Source organism: Vulpes vulpes, chromosome 1, assembly GCF_048418805.1.
Source record: "Vulpes vulpes isolate BD-2025 chromosome 1, VulVul3, whole genome shotgun sequence".
NCBI lineage: Eukaryota > Metazoa > Chordata > Mammalia > Carnivora > Canidae > Vulpes > Vulpes vulpes.
In genome coordinates, this window is record NC_132780.1 from 1,031,355 (window position 1) to 1,056,063 (window position 24,709).

Genomic DNA, 24,709 nt, shown 5'->3' on the forward strand with positions numbered 1-24,709 from the left:
CATGATATTTTGCCCATATCCCACGTGGATTCACTTTAAGTGTTTTTTTCTCCTTTTTCCTCTAGTACAGCTGTTGAATACCGATCATATCCTGTATCTCTTCCAGAAAATGGTAGATCTTAGTAGACAAAGATAGTACAGCTCATCGTTACAGGTTTTACTCTGTAAATGGAAAACTCACAGTCTTCTCTCGTCTTCTAGATGGTTGTGAACATCAAGCATGTGCTTGTCCACCAGCAAAACCTTAGACAATCTCGATGAAATCGAGATTTTTACATGTCACATTCTCTGATTCTATCCCATTGAAAATGAAAAGCAAGGATGCCTGAGTGGCTCAGTCAGTCGAGCATCTGACTCTTGATCACAGCTCAGGTCCTGATCTCAGGGCTGTGAGTTCAGGCCCCATGTTGGCTTTCTTAAAAAAGAAAAAAGAGGGGATCCCTGGGTGGCGCAGCGGTTTGGCGCCTGCCTTTGGCCCAGGGCGCGATCCTGGAGACCCGGGATCGAATCCCACATCAATCCCACGTCAGGCTCCCGGTGCATGGAGCCTGCTTCTCCCTCCGCCTGTGTCTCTGCCTCTCTCTCTCTCTGTGACTATCATAAATAAATAAAAATTAAAAAAAAAAATTAAAAAAAAAAGAAAAAAGAAACAATAATTAAAAAAAAAAATCCCTTAAAAAAATCATGAGGGAAAACAAACCCTAACCCTTGGCAACTAAACAACCTCTTCCAAGTTATCTGGACCAAAAAAGAATTAAGAAGAACATTTCACACTGATAACTAAGGGATGAGTTAAAATCAGATGACAATTTGTAGTAAAGAAATTCTTTTAATATTAAAAAATGAAGTGAAAAAACCACACCTAAGTATTTAATTCAAGAAATTAGAAAGAAAAAGGGGGGCACCTGGGTGGTCAGTGGGTTAAGCGTCTGCCTTCTGCTCACGTCATGATCCCAGGGTCCTGGGATTGAGCCCCGCATCAGGCTCCCTGTCAGAGGGGAATCTGCTTCTCCTTCTCCCTCTGCTGTGCTCACGCTTCTTCCTTCTCCCTCTCTCTCAAATAAATAAATAAAATCCTTAAAAAAAAAAAAAAAGAAGTTAGAAAGAGAACAATACAGAAGGCCACACCATACACATTCACATGGTAGGAGGAACTATTAAAGGTAAATTTGCAAATAATGAGATAGGAAGCTGAAAATAATATAAAGGTAAATGAACCCAAATTTGGCCCTTAAAAAAAAAAAGATTCCTTTCAAGTTAAATTTTGAAAAAAGAAAAGGTAAAAATAGAAAGTTTCATTAAAAATGAGCGAGTAGTTCTGAGTACAGACCTCATGGTATGTATCTTCATGGCAGTACCTTTGTAATCTAGAGGAAAGTGGGGAATTTCTAAAAGATTATCAGTTTACTCGGTTATGGGTAGAAAAAAAATCTAAGTTGACCAAAAATCATAAAAGAGTTAAATGGCATGAATAAAATTCTGCCCTAAGAAGGTGGCCTATTATTCCGCATTGTTTCAGACACTGGCTAATACAGTAAGAGAAGAAAATGAAACAAGTGGTAGACATACAACACAGAAGAGACAAACGTAATTTCAATTACTCTGAAATATAATTTTATTATAGTAAATCTTCCTATCCGGAAACATGATATATCATGTAAATAATGCCTTTAATCTTTTAATAAGATCTAAAAGCTGTCTCCTTATAAATGCTGAACTTTTCTTGTTAAATTTATTCCTTATTGGGGCACCTGGGTGGCTCAGCGGCTGAGCAAAGGCAGATGCGTTTGGCTCAGGGCGTGACCGTGGGGTCCCGGGATCGAGTCCCACATTGGGCTCCCCGCAAGGAGCCTGCTTTTCCCTCTGCCTGTGTCTCTGCCTCTCTCTGTGTCTAAGTAAGTAGACACTAATAAATAAGTAAAATCTTTTAAAAATAAAAATAAAAAAATAAATTTATACCTTAAATAAATAAGTAAAATCTTTAAAATAAAAAAATAGATTTATCCCTTAAATAAATAAGTAAAATCTTAAAAAAATAAAAATAAAAAAATAAATAAGTAAAATCTTTAAAAAATAAAAATAAATCTATCCAATAAATACATAAATAAATAAATAAATAAAATCTTTAAAAAATAAAAATATAAATTTATTCCTTATTGTTTTCCGGATCTTGTGAACATTGTACCCAGATCTCCCCTCTTCTCCATGTCTATTCATAATCATTTATTGCGGGCATTGAGAAAACCATTGTTTTTGATCTACTCATCTGAAATCTGAGAACCTATGAAAATCTCTTTTGAATTAAAAAAAATTAGCATTGGCACGTAGACATAATTCTTTATAGCACCATAATTTATTTCCCCGTGGTGATGCACATTTATTTCTAGTTTTGTCGCCTTGCACATAACGATGCAGGAAATGTCTTTGCCCGGATATCACTATATGCTGACCTTGTAGGGTCTGGAGAGTAGTTGCTGGGTTAAGGAGACGCCTGTGCTGGAGCTGAGACCCCCGGATGCACAAGAAAGGAAGAGATCTTCCTACTGAAACTTTATTTCGGTTTCATGTAGACCAGGAATCTTATTACTTTGGGGTAACCCTTCTTCCGGGTGTGAGTCTAGGTGTGGGTCCCCCAGGTGCCCAGGGAGTCCCGTCTCCTGGCTCCGTATGGGGGGCAGTGTTCCGGCTGGGCTAGGGCCGTCCCGGGGGCCTGCTGTCACCTCCTGACGGAGCCCAGCGTCTCCCTGCCTGCCTCAGAACGGCTCGGACGCCTGGCAGCACTTCCTTGCTCTGTCCCCTGCAGGCCACCCATCTGCACCCCAGTCCAGGGGAATCTTTCCTGAAGGGCGGGGTGCAGAGCTGGAGGGGGCTTCCTTCTCCTGAAACCTCTTCCTGCCCGCCTCCTGTTTCTCCAATGTTCTCTCTGGGCCCAGCACCTTCCCTGTTGACTTAAGGGCTTGGTTTTAAAAAACTAAAGCTGGGGATCCCCTGGTGGCTCGGTGGTTTGGCGCCTGCCTTTGGCCCAGGGCGTGATCCTGGAGACCTGGGATCGAGTCCCACGTCGGGCTCCTGGTGCATGGAGCCTGCTTCTCCCTCTGCCTGTGTCTCTGCCTCTCTCCCTCTCTGTGTCTCTCATGAATAAATAAAATCTTTTAAAAAATAAAAAAATAAAGCTGTATACTAAATACCTTCCCCTGCCCCTCAACTTCTGTCCTGAGATAACGGCGGGGGGGGGGGGGGGGGTGCGAGAGCCTGCACTGGATGCGTGGGGAGGAAGGACCAAGGAAGTTGGGGGAGGGAGGGGATACCAGGTGGAGAGAAATAAAACCCGAGATAACACGCCGAACAAATCTGCCGCAGACATTTGAAAATTGGAATAACTAGTGCACGGCTCGGGCCTGCAGAGCGCTGCCCTCCCGCCGGCGTGGACCTGCGTGCGTGTCTACCTCCTCCAACCTCAGCAGCTCCGAGTGCTGCTGTTCTTTGGGACTTTTGTCCCCTTGCGGGTGCTGTTCTCATCCGCATGTACGGACGCTTAGAAACGTGGAGAGTCCCCAGTGGCTCAGTCTGTAAGCACCGGCCTTTAGCTCAAGTCATGATCCCGGGGTCCTGGGATCCAGCCCCACGTCAGGCTCGCTGCTCGGTGGGGAGTCTGCTTGTCCCTGTCCCTCTGCTGCTCCCCCAATTGTGCTCTCTCTGTCAGATAAATAAAAATCTTAAAAAAAAAAAAAAGAAACGTTGAGAGTCTTTCAACATCTGCAGCCCCTTTCCTGCGAGCCGCCCGGTCCTACCTCTGCCCGCTGTTTTCTATGGACTCGTTTGCCTTTGTCTCCTATTTGCAGGAGCCTTTGCTTATAGCAGGTCACGGAGGCCTGGAAGTGGTGGATCAGGGTCTCCCCAAGGGCTAAGCAGGTTGTTGGAAAGATCCAGGGGGTCGGGAGCCCAGGACTACGGGTGGGACAGGGGAGTGAGCAGGCCTTGGGCCGGGCCAGCGTGGGGCTGAGGTCCTTAAAAAGGGTAAACAGGGATCCCTGGGTGGCGCAGCGGTTTGGCGCCTGCCTTTGGCCAGGGGCGCGATCCTGGAGACCGGGGATCGAATCCCATGTCGGGCTCCCTGTGCATGGAGCCTGCTTCTCCCTCTGCCTGTGTCTCTGCCTCTCTCTCTCTCTGTGTGACTATCATAAATAAATAAAAATTAAAATAAATAAATAAATAAATAAATAAATAAATAAATAAATAAAGGGTAAACATAGTGAAACAGGGGGCCCCTGGTGGCCCAGCCGGGTCAGCGCCAGGCTCAGGTCAGGATCTCAGAGCTGTGAGATGGAGCCGGGGTGGGACCCTAAGATCTCTCCCCCTCTCCCTCCGCCCCCCACCCCTGCCTCAAAACCCCCCCCCAACAAAACAGTGAAATAGATGAAATAAAGTACAAGGGAGAAGAGAAGAGAGAAGCAGAGATGCTCTGGGACACTGTGCAAACCCCCAATCCCACACCCTCTCCCCTCTTCCTTGCCATGCCCGCAGCAAGGTGTGGGTGACACTTAACCATCCCCAGTTAGTGGGGGATCCAGAGGGGGGAGAGCTGGAGCGGCTCCCAGAGGGGCTGGGGGAGCCAGGAGTGGGGCTCGACCCGGTGCCCTCCACGGCGCTCAGAAATACTTTGTTCTTAGTCCCTTCATGGTTTCTTCTTTCACTTCCCTATTTTTGGTCTTTCTCTAAGGACCCCAAATAAATGCGTGGATCACTAGTGTGCACTAGCGCACGCGCGGGCCCTGTCCCAGAGACTGCGGGCCCTGGGTCGGCACCAGCCCGGCCTGAGCTGGGACAGTCCGCGGCCACCGCAGCCGCAGGCCCAGAGCCGCACAGCACCCGCACCCGCAGGGGCGCGACCTTCCCTGGGGCGGCCTCGTGGGTGCGGGAGCCGGAGGGAGGCCTCGTGGGTGCGGGGGCGGAGGGGGGCCTCGTGGGTGCGGGGGCGGAGGGGGGCCTCGTGGGTGCGGGGGCGGAGGGGGGCCTCGTGGGTGCGGGAGGTAGAGGGGGACACCGTGGGTGCGGGGGCGGAGGGGGGGGGCCTCGTGGGTGCGGGGGCGGAGGGGGGCCTCGTGGGTGCGGGGGGTAGAGGGGGACACCGTGGGTGCGGGGGCGGAGGGGAGCCTCGTGGGTGCGGGAGCCGGAGGGGGGCCTCGTGGGTGCGGGGGCGGAGGGGGGCCTCGTGGGTGCGGGGGGTAGAGGGGGACACCGTGGGTGCGGGGGCGGAGGGGAGCCTCGTGGGTGCGGGAGCCGGAGGGGGGCCTCGTGGGTGCGGGGGCGGAGGGGAGCCTCGTGGGTGCGGGAGCCGGAGGGGGGCCTCGTGGGTGCGGGGGCGGAGGGGGGCCTCGTGGGTGCGGGGGGTAGAGGGGGACACCGTGGGTGCGGGGGCGGAGGGGAGCCTCGTGGGTGCGGGGGCGGAGGGAGGCCTCGTGGGTGCGGGAGCCAGAGGGGGTCCTCGTGGGTGCGGGGGCGGAGGGGGGCCTCGTGGGTGCGGGAGGTAGAGGGGGACACCGTGGGTGCGGGGGCGGAGGGGGCCTCGTGGGTGCGGGGGGGGGGGGCGGCCAGGGCTGCGCAGGTGCGCAGGCGCGCGGGGCCAGGTGGCCTGCGGGGTCCCGGGTCCTCCCGGCCCCCCCCCCGCGGCCCCCCCCTTCCTTTCCAGCCCTGGGGCCTCAGCAGCTCCTGCCGCCCGGTGCTCCGCGTGCGCGGTGCCGACCCCCCTCCGTCTGCAGCGCCCCCGCGGGTCCGGGCGACGGCGAGCTGGAGGCCGCCTGCGGGGTCGGGGTCGGGGTCGGGGTCGGGGAGCTCGTGCGCTGCGCGGGCCGGGGAGGGGCCGCCGGGGGTGCGCAGGCCCCGCCCGCCCCCCCGGCCCCCCCCCCCCCGGCCTCCGCCCAGCGCACGAGCGCCCGCGCCGGGAAGGCCGAGGGCCGGGGCGGGGGCCGGGGCGCGTCGCGGGGGCTCCCGGGCCTGTCGGGCCCCGCCGTGGGCCCTCCCCGGCGCCATCCCTGGGCGGCTGCTGCCATCTGGTGGCGGCGCCCGCAGCCTCGCGTTGGCGGGGGAGGCGGGGGCGGGGGGAGGCCGGGCCCGGGTCGGCGCACACCCCCCCCCCCCCCGCCCGCAGAGCCCCCACGTGCCCCGCTCCGTGCTGCTCCGAGTCCCCGCGCGGCCGGGACGGGACAGGCAGTGCCGCCCAGTGGTGGGCGCTGCAGCGTGGGCGCCTCGCCCTGGCTCCCCGTGGCTCCCCCTGGCTCCCCCTGGCTCCCCGTGGCTCCCCCTGGCTCCCCGTGGCTCCCCCTGGCTCTCCGTGGCTCCCCCTGGCTCCCCCTGGCTCCCCGTGGCTCCCCGTGGCTCCCCCTGGCTCCCCCTGGCTCCCCGTGGCTCCCCCTGGCTCCCCCTGGCTCCCCGTGGCTCCCCCTGGCTCCCCCTGGCTCCCCGTGGCTCCCCGTGGCCCGCCGGGTGCGAGACCAGGGTGCGCCTTGCAGGAGCCTCGGCCAGCACCGCCGGGGCGCAGCCTGCAGAGCCCCTGCCCAGGCGGGACACGGGAAAGCCTCGCTGCTGCTCCGGGGAGACCTCACCGCGCTTCTCAGCGCCCTGGGCCCCCTCCGCCCTCTCCCCCGCCCTCCCCGCCTCTCCCCGGGGTGCAGCCCTGGCAGGGCCGACCCCGCCCCCAGGCAGGGGAAGGGGCAAGAACAGGTGCACCTGCCCCTAGGTCTCGGGGCCTTCCCCCCTAGGTGCCCAGGGCCTCATTCTCTGCGGGAGCAGAAAGATGCTCCCAGCTGCTGCTCAGACCTGGATGCTCCGACCAGACCCTGGACCACAGGGTCCCTTTTCTGAGCTTAGGGGATCTGGGTAGCTTGTCTTTGCGGCCTCCCAGGTCACAGACCAGGGAGTCTGGATCTCCGACCCCCTCCCAGCAGGCCTCACCGAAGCAGTTGCCTCACCCCTTCACTGATGCTGGACAGGCGCCTAAGGACAGTAAACTTTAAAAAAGCAAAGGCTGTTGGGACCCCCTCTCGTCCCAGGAACTGTCCCCGAGACTTGGGTTGAGTGTGTGTGTGTGCACCCGGGTCTCAGACACCTTCCCGTAGGCATGCGGCCTTAGTTACTTCTCCGTCTGCTGCAGGGGCCTAAGGACCGGCGTGACAGCCAGGTACGCGGGCGGGGAGGGGACGCCTCCAGCAGCTGCTGCCACTCTGCCTGGAAAGCGACGGCTCCAATTCAAAGGTATCAAATATTTGCCAAGCTGTTCGACATTTCTTCAAATAATATACTCACGGCTAATTCATATCTAGACTCGATGTCTTCATCTCTCCCAGGCCTCCCTCCTGGATTAGCCCGTCTTGTCTATTCTGAGAGAAAGTTGTCCTACATTCTAAAAATAGGCCCTGGAGTCTGGACACTGGCCCGCACAGTCAGCGGAGGCTTTTTTATTTGTCTCGAGGGCCGTCCCCTGGGGGCAGGTGCAACAGGCCCAGAGCCACTCCCGGGACAGCCAGTGCGGATGCCCAGGGGCACGGAGCAGGTGGGGGCCTCCCTCCTGAGAGGTCTGTTCTGGCCGCGGCTGCCGCTTGCTCCCAAGGACAACCCCCCCCCCCCCACCCCCAACCCAGCTCCTTGACCTTTGAGGGAAGGACAAGACCCACGTCAGAGGCAAGGTCCTTGCTGCTCCTTGCTCCCTCCTGTATGGGTCCTTCTCTCCCTCAAGGTTAGAAGCGCAGGACGTCTCTGTGCCAGCCAGGAGCTGGCCAGCAGCAGGTGGCTTGCTCCTTCGGGTCCCTGGGGACAGTTTGATAAAGGGACTTCTTTTCAAAGGGGAACCCACGAAGGAGGCACAGCGCCCTGGCGCGAGTAGCAGTGGGGCTCTTCCTCCCCTGGCTGCAGGGCCCGAGGGGAGAAGCTCCCTGAGTGCGGGGGCCGCGGGCTGCGTGGAGAGTGGCACGTGACAGGAGCGGCGGTGCGGGGAGCGAAGCCGGGAGGATGCCCCCCCCAGCACTGTCCGGTGTGTGCTGGGCCTCCCCACGCTCCACCCCGCCCCGAAGGCAGAGGGGGCCCTGGGGGAGGCCCGCAGAGCAGGCAGGGACGTGGCCACCTCCCTGTCCCCCCCCCCCCCCCCCCGGGGCCCTGCCACCCCGCTGGCCTCCTTCCGGCTCTCCTTGTCCCGGTCCTTATGCTCTTGGGGCCTCGCCCTCTGCATCTCCCACTGACTCCCCTTCCCTTTGTTTCCCCGGTTCTCTCTACCCCCTGTGCCCCGAGGGAGGGCCCTGGCGGGGCGGGGGGGGGGGGGGGGAGGCGACACCCCTTTCCCAGTGGATGGAGTGGTAGCAGGGCCCAAGGCTCACCCCACTGTCACCTGCCGCCGCTGGTGCCGGAGCAGCTGAGCCCTGGAGACTGGCGTCCAGGATTCTCGGCTCTTCCTTCTCTGATCTGCTCTAAATGAGGCCAATCAGGACACTTTCATTTTATTACTTCAAGGACTTCCTCGTCCACTTCCTCTCATCCTGCCGCCTTGGCCCGGAATTAGTGAGGAGGAGTCGCAGCACCTCTAGCCGCCACCAGGCCCTAATGAGCGCTCCTACTGGGCTCACAGCCGCACAGCTGGCAGGTCCCCCCGCTCCAGGCGCACCCCCCCCACGGGCCCGACCCCCACCCATTCACTCATGCACTGGGCGGAGGGCCTGGCTGAGCCCCGGGGTGTATACGTAGCGCTGAAGGATGCAGGGAGGCTGGGGCGCTGCCTCAGTTTCCTCTTCTGTTCAATAGGCGTGACAGTCCCTGTCACCAGGCTTGCTTAGGCCTGGTGTGACATCACAGGGAGTCGTGACGTGACAGCAACTTGTGCCCGGTCCACACACGTAAAGGTAAAGCGTCAAGTGGAAGGCGGGGCCCCCAGACTGGGGCTGAGGACGCGGACCTTGGGCAGCAGAGGCAGAAATGGGGATGGACTCGCGCCCCCAACGTCGGCTCCGGTTTTATTTTATTTATTTATTTTTAAAGACTTTATTTATTTATTCATGAGAGACACAGGCAGAGGGAGGAGCAGGCTCCATGCAGGGAGCCCGAGGCGGGACTCGATCCCCGGACCCCGGGATCACGCCCTGAGCCGGAGGCAGACGCTCAGCTGCTGAGCCCCCCGGGCTGCCCTCGGCTCTGGTTTTAAACGGAGTAAAATAATCCAGGAAGACCGTCCCGGGGACGAGGCGTCCCCTAGCAGCGGACCTCGCCCTGCCCAGAGCGCACTACTCTACTCTCCCAGCCTGGGATGGTCTGTCGAGGCAGCTAATGCAAAATGAATTTTCATGTTATTTTTGCTTATTTTTGCAGCCCATTGGGTGCATCGTGGCTGATCGCTGCTCTGACATTTTTCTTCCCTCATTAAGAAAGACGCCCCTGGTGGGTTACCTGTGCTGGGCTCCGAGCGGAGAATAAATACCGCGGGCATCCACTTCCCTGTGCTCGCGGGTGGAATTAAGGGAGAGACACCTGCCGGAGGGAGAGAAAGGGGAGGGCCGGAAGCGGCCAAGGGGCTGCTCCCCGACAACTCCCCAGCTTTTGAGAGCATCCCCACGTCGCCCCGCATGACCTCCTCCCTGACCGTTGGGGTCGCCCTCCACCTGTGCACCCTGACACCGTTCCATTGGGTGGCGGTGGCGGTTGGTTTTCCGTCAGCGCATCTCTCGCCGCTGCTGTGGTCCACAGCCCTGTTCTCCCTCCCTTCGGCCGAGGGGCCTGCTTTCCTCCGGGGCCCACCCTCCATGGGGGACCCGTGCCGTCTGCGGGGGTGGGGCACACCAGGGCGGTCGGGACCGTCTCAGGACTGGCCGGGAGCTGCTTCATGAGCCCTCCGGGGCTGAAGCTCAGCCACTTCGGCATCAAGAAGACGTTGTCTGAAAAAGGAGGCAGGCAGGTGCCTGGCTGGCCGAGCCGGTGGACCAGGCCACTTAGATCTTGGGTCTCGAGTTCAAGCTCTACATTAGGGTTAAAGGTTACTTAAAACCAAAAAAAAAAGAAGAAGAAGGAGCTGGACAGCTGAGCGCCTTGTGGGATTTGGGACCTGGGGTCCCGTTGGAGCCCTGGACTTTGCAGACGGGCACTGGGGGCCTCCCGCCTCCCTCATCCTCGCCCTGCCCAGCCACTGCCTGGTGCGCGGAGCTCATGGGCGCATCTGCCTCCAGAGGAGGGGGACAGGTCTCAGGGCTGCAGCTCGGGAGCATCTGTAATGCCCTCATTTCCTGGTTTTGTTTTTGTTTTTTCCCCAGAAGTGGTCCACCAACGGCACAGCAGCTTCAACAAGCTGAACCCCCACTTCCTGCCTAGTCGGAGCCCCCGCCGGTGCTCCCCGAACCCAGGGTGTGAGCTGCATTTGGTGCCAGGCCAGCCAACCTGTGTCGGGGCCACATGTGTCCCCTTCACACCAGGCCTTTGTCCTGCGTCTCCGCAGAGGGCTTGGAGTCTGCGGCCAGGCCTTCCTTTTCTCCCCCCCCCCCGCCCTCCCCGCCCTCCCTGCCAGCTCAGGTCCTGGAGGGCAGGGGCCTGGCGCCTCTGGAGCCTCCTCCTCCCGCCTGGCACCAGGGCTCAGCGCCGCCTCCCGCATTCCTGGTGCCCACGGGGTGTCTGATGAATGGATGATGGGCGATGGACTAACAGGAACGCAACCGAGGTTTGCAGACATACCCCGGTCTCGCCGGCTTCCCCCAGACCGTGTGCCCCTGTGCCCCGGCGGGAGAGGGAGGCCCACGCGCGGGCGCCCGGACCCGTGGTGCCGCCGATGCCCCTCGGGCTCCCCCATGTGAGCGAGCAGCTCCCCAGCCCGGCTGCGGGGCCCCACTGCGGTACACGGGAGGCCAGCAGCCGCGGCCACAGCCCCCCTGCCCTGTGGGGCCCGCGCTTAGCGCCCACGACGCCCCACGGAGGCTCAGTCGGCGGCTGCCAACGGGGCCCCGGGTGTGTGTCCGTTCCCCAGAGACCGACTGGCCGGGCCGCCAGCTTCCCGCGCCGCTCTTGCCGAGGCAGAGGCAGTCCACGCTCCGACGTCTGCACGCGGCCATATGGGTTCCGCGTGGTGTTTTCATACAGGAAAACTGGCTCCGGGAAACAGCTGCGCACGGCCTCGCACAGACAGCGCCACGCGGCCGCGGGTTCTCCTCTCGCCTGCCCGTCCACGGGCCTCGGCCACTGGAGACCAGGCGGCTCGCGGGGGGCTCTGGGCAGGGGACACGCCGCCCGAGGCCGGGACACGCGTGCCCGGGCGGGATGCCGCCAAGTCCCTTCACCTTGGTGGGACGCCGGGACCCGTCGTGGCCACCTGCAGCAGGAGTGCTCGCCTCTGCGGGGAGGGGGCCGGGCCACAGGGGTCGCGGCTGCTGGGGCTGGGGACGCAGCGACACTACCACCCGCGCTGGCAGCGGCTGCCTCTGCTGGATTCTGGCCCCTGCCCTCCGCTGGCCGTGTGACTCGGTGGGGCTCCTTAACGTTTGTGCCCGACGTCCTCATCTGTACAATGGGGACGACACGATCGTCGGGTTTCCCCGGGCCTAGATGAGTTCGTGTGGGTTGGTTCCCCCGGACAGAGGTGCGGACACGCGGCGCCTCGTGCCCACGGGCCGGCCTCCTCCTAGCGGGGCCTCTTTCCACCCAGAGTGGTCTCTAGGACGCAGCCCCCGGCCCGAGACCAGGCCCCCGAGGGTAGGAGAGCCCAGTGCTCCCGCCCGGGAAGCCTCCAGTGTGTTAAGTCGGCACAAAATGCCAGAGCGAGGTTACGTCCGTTACGGCAAACTGAGGACGGTTACGCGGCAAGTTCACGGCTTTCACCAGACGCGCGGCAGGGCCTCCCAGACAGCCCCCGACACACCGACGGCAGCCTGGCTTGTGCCCCCCAGGAACGCGCGCCGGGGGCCGATGGCCCTCCGTCCCCTCCGTCCCCTCCGTCCCCTCCATCCCCTCCGTCCCCTCCGTCCCCTCCGTCCCCTCCCGGGCCCGCCCTGTGGCCTTCATGGGGGAAGGTGGGGAGAGCAGACACGGCCTGGCTCCGGGCCCGGCGGAGGCCGAGAGTAGGTGCTGGGGCCAGACCTCGGCTGCTGCCCCCGGGACTTTCTGGAAAGGCTGAGGGGCTGGGGCCGCGGGGAGGCGGCCAGGGCCTTGCTGCGGGCCTGGCCTCCTGGGAAAGCCCCCCCCACCCCGCCATGGCCCAGCGCTGTCCCAGAGCCCGTGGAGGACGTTCTGGAAAGCCGGGCAGCCCAAATGACCGAGAACACTTAGCTCTTGGCCTGTCCCCTTCCCCCGGGACTGAACGGCAGGAGTTGGGGATGCGGTCAGTGCGCGGCCCCTATAGCGGCAGCAAGTGCCAGCTCCTACACCTGCTCCTTCCCGGCTGGCTCTCTCCTGGCCCGGGGCGGGGGTGGGTGGGGGGAGGCTCTTCTTCCCTTGCCCGAGCGGCCTTCCAGGTGCCTCGGGGCTCAGCCCGGGAGATCCTGGCCAGCAGGCTCAGAATCCGGTTCTCACCTTCCTCCCAGGACACCCACCTCGCTCCTGGCTGGGCAGGACTGTCACCACCTGGCTGGGGGGTGGCCCTACGATGCTGGCACCTGCTCTTCCCCATTCCAGAACAACGGCACACCCCACTCCAGTCAGGCCCAGGCGTGGCTCGGGTGCACACTTGACCTGCAGTGCCCACTGCAGAGCCTAAGCCAGGCTGGGGCTGCTCCCGGGGGCCGGGTGTTCTGAGCGGGGGGACTAAGGTCCAGGGAGCAGCTCTCAGTGCAGCCGCAGCAGAGATGCCAGCTTGGGAAGACAAGTGGCAGGTGACGGAGATAATTGGCACCGTGAAGGCTGGGGGTCAGACCTACCACGCTGTGGCTCCAAACCCAGCCCGCTGTGACCAGGCACCTGCTTGGGCACCGCCTGTCACTCCCCTCCTTGCCACAACATCCCCATGTTTTTGTGCGTGGGGGTTAGAACAGGGAGCATCAAGCCAGCGGGAACGGCCTTGGTTCTCTCCTTCCCAGAGAACCGAATGCCCACACGTGCTCTGGTCCAGCGCGGAGGCTCCCACACCTGAGCACGCGTGAGTTTTCCTGTGCGTAGCCGGGAGCCTGCAACCACACACGCTGCCCATGGGTGATGCAGGGCCCTTCGGGGGAGCTCAGGTCCCCTTGTGTGCAGAGCCCTGCAGCCACTGGACCGCAGTCCCGCAGCCCAGCCTCGGCCACCTGCCCCTGCTCCCTGGTCACTTCCACTGCGCCTCACCCCCTCCACTCAGGCCATCAAGACTTTTCTCTTGTCCCTCACGTGGCCGGATTTGTTCAGGCAGCGGCCACAGCACCTACAATTGTGCCCTGAGCATTTGCTGCTGTGGACCCTTGACCCCTGCTGAGGACGGAGGTGCTCGCGGGGATCACAGCGAACGAGGGAGGATGGTTAGGACCCCGTGGGAGGTGCCTGGGAAGCCCTGCCCCTGCCCCCTCCGCATCCGCTGTCCCCATTGTGCAGCTGAGCCCGTCCTGCCTGTGGGAAGTGCCAGTGGCTGCAATCTAGGGACTAGCACCCTGTAGGGGACAAGGGAAGTTGTGGATGGACAGCCCAGCTCCTCCCCATCTGGGGGCCTGAGGCCCGCTCTCTGCCGTGTCCCCGGTCCCAGGACCTCTCCCTGCAGCAGAACCAGCTCGCTGGCCCTCTGTGGCCTGGGCTCCTTCCGTCCCTGCCTCACGATCCAGCCCCCCGACAGTGCCTGGAAAAGCCAACCCTTTGCTCAGTGTGCCCAGCAGCCTTCGGTGACGGTTCCTCCTCGGGCACAGGAGGTGCCTCAAGGCCCTAATCCCCGGGGGTGGATATCCCGCCCCAGGGTGGACAGCAGGGTCAGGTGGGTGGTTTCCTTCCCTCCGGCGTTGGATCTCAGGTTCCTGGGGAAAGTGGCACCTTTGGTCTCCTGCCTTCTCCTGCCCCACAGATAGATTAAACCAAACAAGGTGGAAAAAAAGTTGTCATTAGAAAAAAATCTTGTGGCCAAAGGCTGCCCGAGGTTGGGGTCTGGGAGGAGAAACGGAGCTAAAATGCTTCAGAGAACCTAAGGCCTGGAACCCGGCTCCATCCAGAAAGAGCTTCGCAGCCGGGACCCCAGCGACAGCCACGGGTGGGAGCAAAGAAAGTTTCGAGACTCCTCTCTTCCAGAGATAGTTTCAAGAGCTTTATTTTTCTTGCCAGTTGGCTAAGAAGCAAAAAAAGGAACAATAGATTCAAGCTGAAATAATTTGCATTTATGATGAACACAAGGAATATCTACCTTGCATTTTCCTAAAAAAGAAAAATTAAACCCCGTTTTTAATTAACTGATAAACTATTAATCAAATTTTTGCAATGTTAGGTGACACATTATTCATTTAGATAGAATGACTGTGAACTTAAACTAATCAAATCTGATTTGCCCACATAGGCTTGATTGAAATACATTTTAACTAGCATATACAAAGAGAAAATCTTGGATTTCTTACCTAATCTTCAGAGTATACTGCTGAGTTAATAAGGGCAGTTTTTTTTTTTAAATGAGACCACCATTTCTTCATCTGCATATCAAAATCAAGAGGAACTTAATTGCAAAACACATATTCCTGAAATCTAATCATTACACTGCTTTAGGGTATTTTATTGAAGCATGTTAAATTATGGACAGAATATTAATGATGGAGCTAATCAAACCCAATTAGTCACTTCTAACAATAGTCACATAAATATACAAGTCAGGTACTAAAGTACTGTAGATATGATGTAAAATTGTTAAAATATTAAATGTATGGGATATTTATGAAATATTCATGTAGAATTTAAAGCCAAAAAATCACCGGGTAAGTCACTTTAAAGAAAACAAGTTAGGCAGTGTCCTACAATATTTGACTGGAATTCACAAGTTTTCACCTATTCTTCAGGTACATTCGAATCCAGGGGATTAGCGAGTCTATAATCAATCAATCAGCAAATTCTAATAAGGTGACTTACCATATTCATGACCCGGTATTTCACTCTTGCATCCCGAGATTTTTTTTTTTCAGTCTTTTGTTTTCTGACTTTTTTCAAGGCCTGCTGGAAGGGTAGGTCTGGAGTCTTGGGGCCTTGGAAAGGCTGCCGGAGGGGTGCATAGAGCGTTCCGGGCCGTGGCATCTCGCGTCCACCCCCATCGCCGGGGCAAAGCCAGGCAGGACAAGGCAGGGAAGCCCCTGCCCGGCGGATGTCCCCCTCCTCCCGCAGGTGGGGCTTCAGGAACAGATGCTCGGAGGCCCCGGGGAGTTCCAGCTTTGGCCTGTGAGTGATCTTGGTGGAAGGTTCCAGGCCCGGGAGCCGGGCCAAAGCAGGTAGGCAGCACCAGATGTGGGAATCCCCGCCGCAGAGCCCCCCGACCCCGCTTCATCTCGAGCATGGCTGCGCGGTCCCCGAGCAGCGTTCACACAGCCTGCGCGGCAATTCCACCGAGGGCCGCTTCCTTTTATAAAGGGCTTCCCCTCGTAAAGGAGGCGTCGGGCCTCACCACGCACTTTGCAGGCCTTGTCCTGTCCTAGTACCCCATCCAGACCCGGTCTTCCCCTCTCCGGTCATCGTTCTAGAAGGCTGCCCGCCTGCCTCCCATGCTGGGGTCTCAGCTCTGGGGAGACAGTGGTCCCGTGGCACAGGGCCCAGCTCTGGCCGAGCATCCCGAGCGAACATCCCTCCCACCCACCACCCAGCTACCCACCCATCTGTCCTCCAAACACCAAGAACGAGGATGTCCCCAGGCCCCGTGCTGGCCCCTCCCTAGACTTGGGGAGCATAGAAACGAGGCAGAAAGTGTGTAAATGGTGTTGCTTCCTCCTGCACATCATGCACGCTCCTGCCTCAGGTAACGGCACCTTCCTTTTCCTTCCAAGAGCCCCTCTGTCCCCACTTTCGGCCTCTAAGGCTTGGGGGCGGCTCCGCTGCCTGGATCCACGGCGGGCGATGACCCAGGCCTGCCAACAGTGCTCCATCCCTTAGTCCCTGTGATGGGCTCGTAGGTGGGGCTGCGAGGACGCCAGCAGGTGCGGTCCTGAGGGTTTCTGCTGGAACCGCAAGGAAGGAGGAGCCGTTCCTGCTGGGCGGTCCTGGGAGCAGAGGCCGCGGCCGCCGCACGCACGCACGGGGCTGACACCGAGGACAGAACAAGTCCCTGGAGCTCCCCACCTTCTAGTTGCCGGAGCCCATGAATCTCCCCTCTTTTTCTCTCTTTTTATTCCCTCCTTAGCCACTCTGAGTTGTGTTTCCTGTCACTTGCAACCCGAAGAGTCCTGGCCAGTGACGGGAGAGAAGCAGAGAGGCACAGGGACGCTGAGGGGCAGTGAGGAGGGGGGTGGCGTCCGCGGCTTGAGGGGAGCTGGGCAGAGAGCTGCAGGGCGGCTCCCAGAGCACGGACGGGCCCTGCCTGCGCCCTGCCCCGGGTGCCCTCCGTGGCTGCGGTGGAGGCCGGTGGGGCACAGGTGGTCACCTGCAGGAGGTGGGCCCAGTGCAGACACGGTGGGCATCTCGTGGAGAGCACGGCCCCGCGTGTGGCTCAACGAGTGGCTGCAGATGGGCGCGGGTTGATCTATTCTAGCAAGTTCCCATGCCAGCCTAGTATCGCAAACACAAGCTCCTTCGGGCAAGAAAGCCCCTCCTGGCCGGCATCCGGGGCTCCTCATGGGGCGGCCCTGCCTACCTCCGTGGAGTTGCCCTGCTCCCGCTGCGCCCCCCAATGTGCTAGTCCTCTAGCACCTTCCCCAGCCTCTGGGATCCTCCGTTGCTGTTTCCTTCCCCAAGTTCCACCTCCAAAGCCACTTCCTCCGTGAAGCCTGCCCCGGTCTTCCCAGCTCACCGGCATCGGCTTTTGTGGTGTAGTTTTTAAGCAGGCTCCACACGGGGCTCAAACTCACGACCCTGAGCTCAAAACCCGCGCTGAGATCCAGGTCGATGGTGACCAGCTGAGCCACCCAGGTGCCCCGATCTCTCTCTGGGCTCGTGGATCTCTCACGACCTTGGCTTTCCACGTGTTGGAGTGGGAAGGGGAAGCCTTGGCGCCGAAGCTACATCCGTGTTTGGGGGGGGGGCAGCAGGACTAAGGGCTAGACTCAGGGGTGCAGGGCTGAAAACAAGAGCTTAACAGAAGCTGAGCACTGCAGAGGTGAGCAGGAGAATTTGCAGCGGGGCCCTGGGACTCCTCACAGGACATGGGAGTGGGGTTCACATCATGCACCTCTAATCTCTAGGGAGGGGCCGTGCCCTTGACCCGGGGGCGGGGCTACGACCCAAGTCCCCTACTAGAGCTCCAGCCCCCAGCCCCAAGGGCCGGCAGGGACTCCCTCAGCCTCCTGGTACCATCAGGAGGAGTCGCTTGGCGCACAACTCCAGACCGGGAGCTCCCCAGAGGCTCTGAGATTTGGTTTTGGGTCGGCATGTGGCCCACATCTGGGGGCCATCGGTATAATTTCACACCAGGCTCAGCTGAACTTCTGTAAAGTATCACCTGTACTTACATATATTTTTTAAAAATCAGATAATAATGCAAAATCACAAACGTTTTTAACTTTTTTGCCATTTCTGCCCCAGACTTTTTTTTTTTTTAATGCAAAAAGTAGCAGATGACATGATGCGGTTTATTCATGCCTCATGGCAGGCCGTGCGTGAGTCCGGTTAGCGAGTGTCCCACGTGTCAGCGTCTCTAGGGAGTACATCCCGAAGTGCCAGCTGTGCACTCCCACCACCACGCGTGAGGGGTTCCTTACATCTTCTCCAACACTTGGTATTACGGGTTCGTTTTTTTTTTTTCTTATCTCATGGGTGTGAAATAGTAGCTTGAGGTTGATTCAGTGGCTCTCTCCCCAACTGCTAGAAGTCTCATGTGCCTTTTCTGGCAATTTTTAATCCGCCCCATCCTCACATCGGCCTCCTCCCTCCCAAGAGTGGGCTCCCGTAGGAGGCACAGCTCCTGTGGTTTTCGGGCAAGCTACTCAGCCTCCGTGTCCTTATCTGCGAAATGGGCAAAATAATGGCTAATCCGTGACTTTAGACAACGCAGACCAGCTTTCAGCTTCGTGGGGTCCAAAGCAGATGCGCGGAGCAGTCTGTCTTCCTCCTGCAAGCAATAAGGCCTGGGGTGATGCTTTCATTTTTGTCGAAAGGGGGTGAGTCCAAAGTGCCATTTCTTTCTTTCTTTCTTTCTTTTTTTTTTTAAGATTTTTATTTATTTATTCATGAGAGACAGAGAGAGAGAGAGAGGCAGAGAGAGAAGCAGGCCCCATGCAGGGAGCCCGACGTGGGACTCGATCCGGGTCTCCAGGATCACGACCTGGGCCGAAGGCAGGCGCCAAGCCGCTGGGCCACCTGGGCTGCCCCCAAAGTGCCATTTCAATTCAAGCGGAGCTTCTCCGGAAGCTGGGGTGGCAGAGGAAAGTGTGCCCTCTCCCTGTCGCAGCTGAGGAGGGGCAGGTGGGGCGGGGGAGCCCCTTCAGAGCTCCGGCTTGCGGGGGCGGCTGGAGGCCGGTGCTGCAGGAGCTCCCGCTCCCTCTTGGCAGGCCTCCATCTGCTCTCCGGGCAGCAGCCTGGGCGACTGGCCTCTCCTCCCCGGGGCCCTTCTACCCGAGGGCAGACCCACGCAGGGGAGGCAGGGCCCAGGGTCGGGTCAGGCTGACACCACCAAAAGGAAGCATCTGCTGTGGGAGCCGCACCTGACAGATGATTTATTTCTGCCTTAGGTTCCCCAACGGCCTGGCCTTATCTCTGCTCTGCAAGGCCTCCCAGGCCCGAAAAAAGCAGAAAAACTCTGCTTCATTCAAGACAGGAGAGAACCATCGAGGTGACTTGCCTGAATTTCCCTGGAAAATTTCCCCGGGAACATCCTGAAGCAATTTGTCAGCCATCAAGGCGCCATCAAGTCACCTGAACTTTTCGGTTACCCAAAAAGCGGTATTGAATCACCTTCAAAGGAGCCCATTTCAAAGGTACAGTTTGATGAGTTTTGGCAAATATCCACACTCGTCTAAGCAGACTTACGTCTTCCAAAATGCATGATTTCTGTGGGATTTGATCCTATTAGTTGAAAACACAAAATTGCAACTCTTCCCAATTAGTGAGCGAAATCACTGACCCGTGCCGGGGGGGGGGGGGGGGGGGGGGGGGGGGGGAGGGGGCGGGACGGGCGTTTGCTGGCTGGATTTTAAGAGAAACCTTTGCGTAGTTGGTAGACGGGGTGGAAAGTGAGCACGTGACCTAGTGATGCCTGCTGCCCATTTGGACCCACCTGCCTCTCTCAGGTGCCTTTTTCGGTTGTCGAAGCCATTAAACCAAGTATCAAGAACCAGGCTTCGGAGCTGCTGCCTCGCAAAGTGTTAATCAAGATTTTCAAAAATAATGAAGCACATTTAATCACATTGCCACTCACGAAGAACATCATAATTAATATTTGGGTGAGAGCAAAAAGATTATGTTGTTAATAAATAAGTTATTTTAAATATTGTTTATCTCTGTCTTGTCCTTGTAAAACGCGTATTTTGTGTATGTCTTATTATAAACACGGTGAAATGATACCCTGGGACACAGCAGACTCACAGGCGAGGACTGGATGCAGGTTGCTCCTTCGGGAGGTGGCTTCGGGAAGCTGGAGGGAGGCCACGGGGAGGGAGACGGGGACGCACTGGGGATGCACTGGGGATGCACTGGGGATACACTGGGGATGCACTGGGGATGCACTGGGGATGCACTGGGGATGCACTGAGGATGCACTGGGGATGCACTGGGGATGCACTGGGGATACACTGGGGATGCACTGAGGATGCACTGGGGATATACTGGGGACGCACTGGGGACGCACTGGGGATGCACTGGGGACACACTGGGGACGCACTGAGGATGCACTGGGGATCCTCTGGGGATGCACTGGGGCCGCACTGGGGCCGCACTGAGGATGCACTGGGGATCCTCTGGGGATGCACTGGGGCCACAGTGGGGATGCACTGGGGATACACTGGGGATAATCTGGGGAGGGACTGGGGCCACACTGGAGATGTACTGAGGATACACTGGGGATGCACTAGGGACACACTGGGGATGGTCTGGGGATGGTCTGGCTCATCCCGAGGAGCCCGGGTGAGGCATCCTGTGGGATGCGTTCCCGTTGTCCCATTGAGGGATGTGGACAGCTGGGAAACTTTCCACTGGAACACCTTCCTTTTGTGGTTGGGATTGCCCTTGGGATGTCAACTTGCAGCCACGGTCAGGCTGCCCTGATCAGGGCAAGCTCCACGGGTGCTGGAAAAGCCTCTCGTCTTAGGCAAGCGGCTGGGAGCCAATGCTGGGGCGGGAAGCCGTCGCCTGTGTGGGAAGGAGGCGGCCCGAGTGTCGCCGAACTCAGCCAGGGGCCGAGGAGACCGGCCCCACGGCGCTCCCTGGAAGGTCTGCGCTTGTAACTGTCCGGTTGAAACTGTGCATCCAAATCCGACTGCACACCCCTCACCAGGAGGCTGTTCAGAAGCCTGTGACCGGGAACAACTGGGTTTGAAGCCACGCGTCGGCCTCGCTCGCCTGACAGCCTCTCCCTTGTGGCGGCAGGTTGGCGGTGGTGGGAATTTTCTAGAAGACGCCTGCAGCCCGGGGCGTCCTCAAAGCTGAACCGAGCAGGTCTCTCCCTCGGGCGCTGGCTGAAGACGGCTACCCTGGGGCCGAGCGAGGTCCCAGTCGTACCACCAGGACATGGGTCATCCTGTCCACCAGGACACAGAATGTTCCGGTGCGAAGGGCCGGCAGGTCTGGGAATTGACCGCTGTGCTGCACGAGGGTTGGTCTCCCCGAGCGCGTGGAGGGCTTTAGGCCGGAAGGGTGGCCCGGCCGAGCCTGAGTTAGGGACCCCCAGGAGGCCTGGGTGCTGCGGTGCCACCAGAGGCTGTGAGGCCCTGGTGTCCGGGGCCTGTGGATGGCCTGGCGGCCCGGGATCTACCGGTTGACCTGCCATGTACCGCGCGCTGCTCAGGCGGGGTACGCGGCCACCGGCGCCGAGGTCGTGCTGCCCTGGGACCCGAGTGCCACCACTGGCCCTAAGAAGCCCCGACTGACCGCGTGAGCTGCGGACCCAGAGATGAGATACTGCCCCCCACGCGCACCCTGGAGCAGCAGGCGGGAAGCCAGGGCCGCCTGCCGTGCCCCGCCGGTACCCGCAGCAGAAGAGGGGCTCCTTGGCAGCTGGATCTGGAGTCTGGATATTGCTTTGTAAGTATCTTTAGTAACATCTTTGAAAAAGAGAAAAAAGCAGTGAAAGCACACCTGCCCCTCTAGCCACCATCCATCTCCTCCCCCTGGCACCCGGCCCAGAGTATTTTAATGGCGAATCCAGCTAAATCAGTACAGACTAGACAATAGCCATGCTGCTTAGACTGTCCCGCAGCATGAAAAAAAAAAGACCTACTGTGTTCCTAAACAGAAAAACTTGCTATTGAAGTTATGGTCGTTCCCTTTGGATTAGTCTCCAAATTTAAGGTAATTCCAATGAAGGGGAAGTTGTTTTGCCAAGATTGTATGGCTTTCTTTCAAAAACTCCTAGAAGGCACCCCTTAGCCTTTGACTCTTATTTTTAATCCACTTAATTGAAGTACAATCTCCATAGCAAAAAACATGCTGCGTCCACTTAAAGCGCACACTCCAGTGAGGTTGGCAGACGTACGCACCCCTGGAAGCCGCGCCACACCCGGCGTACAGAGCATCTCCACCACCCCCGGAAGTTTCCTCACGCCCCTCTGCAGCTCCGCTCTCTCCCTCTGCCCCAGCCCCAGCCCGGCAACCGCTGACCTATTTTGCGATACCAGAGAGGAGCTTGCATTTTCTAGATTTTTCACGCAAGTGGAATTAGTGTGCGGTACGCATGCTTCTGTGCCCAGCGTCTTTCGCTCAGCACAATGATTGTGATATTTATCCACGCGGTTTGTTCACGTTTATGACCAAGTAGTTTTGCATGGTACGGACATACCGCGTTTCGTCCACCAGTTCATCTGTTGGGTCGTTTACCTTCCTTGCAGAGCCCGACTATTGCGAATAGATGATGAGCATTTGTGTCCGAGTCTTACGTGGGCATTTATCAGTTTCCTATTGCCATTAGAACGAATTACCACAAACTCAGTGCTTAAAACAATGGCCCGTTACCCCACAATACTGCAGGCAGAAGTCTGCACACAGCATTGCTCACCGAGATCCTCTGATCAGGGTTTTATAAAGTTGAAATCATGGAGTTGGGCCCCTTTGGCTTTCAGCTGCAAGCTCTGTGGGGAGCATCCAAGCTCCTCCGTTTCCTTGCAGCTGTGGGATGTGGGACGGAGGCAAGCCCCCAGGCCAGGCCAGCCTTTGGGCTTAGAGACTGCCCTCTGGCTCTTGCTCCTGGCCACCTACATCTCAAAGCCTCAAAAGCACATCAAATCTTTCTTAGGCTCAGAATCTCTCAGACTTCTCTCCTCCAGCTGCACAAAATTCTCTGCTTTTCAGACCTCGTTTGATAATACTTGGCCTGGGGGGATCCCTGGGTGGCTCAGCGGTTGAGTACCTGCCTTCAGCCCAGGGTGTGATCCTGGAGTCCCAGGATCGAGTCCCACATCGGGCTCCCTGCATGGAGCCTGCTTCTCCCTCTGCCTGGGTCTCTGCCTCTCTCTCTCTCTCTGTGTATGTCTCATGAATAAATAAATAAAATCTTCAAAAACAAAAAAGATAGTAGTTGGCCTGTATGATACAAGGTGATCTCCCTTAACTACATTTGCAACCCTCTCTTGCCATATTCATAGATTCCAAGGGATTAGGGTATGCATATCTTTGTGAGCCATTCTATCCACCCCAGGATGTATGTTTTACTCTATCTTGAGTTAAAAACCACAGTGGAATGGCTACATCGCAAGGAAGTAGGTGTGTATTTGACTTTACAAAAAAGACATATGTCAGTTTGTATTCCCACCAGAAGTATGTGAGAGTTCTATTTGTTCCATATCCTTGTCAGCACTTGTTATTATCAGCACTTTTCTAGCCACTTTAAGCATGTAGTTTTAATTTGCATTTCCCTATTGACAAGTGTTGCTAAGCATCTTTTCATGTGATTAGTCATTTGCATATTTTAATTATTTTTTTTAAATTTTATTTATTTATTTATGATAGACACAGAGAGAGAGAGAGAGGCAGAGACACAGGGAGAGGGAGAAGCAGGCTCCACACAGGGAGCCCGACGTGGGACTCGATCCCGGGTCTGCAGGGTCACACCCTGGGCTGAAGGCAGTGCTAAACTGCTGAGCCACCCGGGCTGCTCTATTTGCATATTTTAAAAATAAACTGTCTATTGAAATATTTTGTCCATTTTTTGTAGTGTTATTTATTTCCTTATGTCTGATTGTAATTTTTTCTGTGTTCTGGGATTACGTGCTTTGAGAAATATATGTAACAAGAACATTTTATTACAGGCTATGACTCAACTTTTCTATTTTTTTTTAAGATTTTATTTATTTATTCATGAGACACACAGAGAGAGAGGCAGAGACACAGGTAGAAGGAGAAGCAGGCTCCCTGCGGAGAGCCCGATGCGGGACTCGATCCCAGGACCCCAGGATCATGCCCTGAGCTGAAGGCAGATGCTCCACTGCTGAGCTACCCACGTGCCCCTCAACTTCTCTATTATGTTAGAGTGACTTCCGAGAGCTAAACTTTTTAATTATGATAAAGTGCAGACTATCATTTTTTTCTTTATCATTCATGCTTTTTGTATTCTGAGAAATTTTTATCCAACCTAAAGTTACAAAGATTTTCTCCTATGTTTTCATCTAGAATTTTTAGCATTTACAACTTTATATTTAGGCATGTGATCCATTTCAAGTCAATTTTATGTATGATGTGAGGTCGATGTTCTTTTTTTCTAATGGATGCCCAGTAGTTACATTTGCTGAAAACTTCCTGTTTCCTTACTGACTTGCTTTGCCATCTTTGTCAAAAAGCAGCTGAAAATATACATGTGGATCTATTTCTGGACTCAATATTCTGTTTCATTGTTTATTCTTTTGCCAACACCTCCTTGTGTGATTACTGCAATTAGAGGATGACTTGAAATCAGGTCATGCAAATCCTCCAGTTTTGTTTACCGTAGAAAAGTTGCTTTAGTTCTTACAGGTCATTTATATTTCCATATGTGTTTTACAATTAGCTGGTCAATTTCTATGAAAAAAATCCCGCTGGAATTTTTACTGTCATAACTTTGAATTTATAGATAAGCTTGGGGACAATTGACAGTTCAACTGTATTCAAACTTCAGTTCGGAAATGGAGTATGTCTCTATTTCAACAGTGTTCCATAGTCTTAACTATAGAAGACTTGCATGTATTATGTTGTATTTACTCCAAATTTCATATGTTTATTAATGCCTTTTTATGTGATATTTAAAATTTTTCACTTTCTAATTTTTTCCTAGTATCTCAAAATATAATTGATTTTTAGTTATTATTTGTCTATCCTAGGACCTTGCTAAATTCTCATCTTGGTCCTAGCAGTTGTTTTGTAGATTATTTGGAATTTTTTATGTAAACAATCATATAAATTCAGATTGTTTTATTTCTCCTTTCCAATATTTGTGCTTTTTAGTTGATTTTTATTTTAGTTTTACTCTAGTTCACTTTACTCTTTAAAAGTTCTTACAATGGCAAGAACT